The sequence below is a fragment of the Rousettus aegyptiacus genome, unplaced genomic scaffold, assembly GCF_014176215.1.
Source record: "Rousettus aegyptiacus isolate mRouAeg1 unplaced genomic scaffold, mRouAeg1.p scaffold_m13_p_10, whole genome shotgun sequence".
Classification (NCBI taxonomy): domain Eukaryota; kingdom Metazoa; phylum Chordata; class Mammalia; order Chiroptera; family Pteropodidae; genus Rousettus; species Rousettus aegyptiacus.
In genome coordinates, this window is record NW_023416285.1 from 42,432,907 (window position 1) to 42,433,952 (window position 1,046).

The following is a 1,046-nucleotide window of genomic DNA, read 5'->3' on the forward strand; positions in this document are numbered from 1 at the left end:
CTATTTATTTTCAAAATGATGGTACTAAGAACATCTTTCAAAAATAATTTGCAGCTTTACGGAATTTAATTATTCATTAAATCAGTTTGAATGTATTGACCATGCTAAGGTTCATGGCAGGCAAAAATTCTGGAAAATTCAAGAAATATCTTCTGTCTTGTTGCAAATAAACAACACTAATTGCTGAATTTATTTGCCTCACACGCTGGTCCTGGAATACAGTGGAGTTTTGTGTGTATGTGTATGTATATATGTACATATATATACACATACATATACATACACACACATTTTTTACATTTAGCAAATAAGCTTGAATCCTATTAGCCCCATTTTTTTATACCAGAGATCCAAACTCAGTCACTGCCCCCATCTGAGCTTAGTAACAAACATTTAATTCTTTGAATTAAAGCACAAAAAAAAAATAAGAAATAAACTCTTAGTCTACAGCCATGCCACCCTGAACAAACTGGATCCCATCTGATGTCAGAAGCTAAGCAGGGTCAGGCCTGGTTAGTACTTGGATGGGAGACCACCTAGGAAGACCAGGTGCTGTAGGTGTAAAAAATTAAAGAAATAAAGGATTGTAAGCTGACAAGGTCCTTGCAGTCTGTGAGGTCAACCAAGGGTTGCCTTGCCTAAAAAAATAAAAAATAAAAAATAGAAAAAAGAAGTGCCATCTGTAAGGGGTGGGCCCACGTGCCTCTTGTTCACTATGCATATAGCACCAAAACACAATGCCTGAAACTCAAATATTTGTTGATTTAATCAATGAAAAATTCTATCACATGCCTTAGAGCTAGATTGAAGAGAGAGAAAAGATTCTAATATTGTTACCTGGCTAGGTCACCATCAACCTCCTGTTATTTCTCTGTTTTCTCCCCTGAATAAAAATCCCAATAAAGTTTATTATTTTTATCCACAGTGAATAGTCTCTTTCCATCTTTTCTTGCAAACAATACTGAGGTGGTAACTTCCTGATTATTTTTAAATATGAATTACAGAAAAATATCACAAGAAAAGAAAATGGATCAACAGAATAACAA

The 1,046-nt window shown here is 34.4% G+C and overlaps 1 pseudogene; it reads left to right on the top strand.

The window, feature by feature from the left end:
* The first annotated feature begins 442 nt into the window (after window positions 1–442).
* LOC118608843 lies at window positions 443–561 on the top strand (annotated as a pseudogene).
* The last annotated feature ends 485 nt before the right edge of the window (window positions 562–1,046 follow it).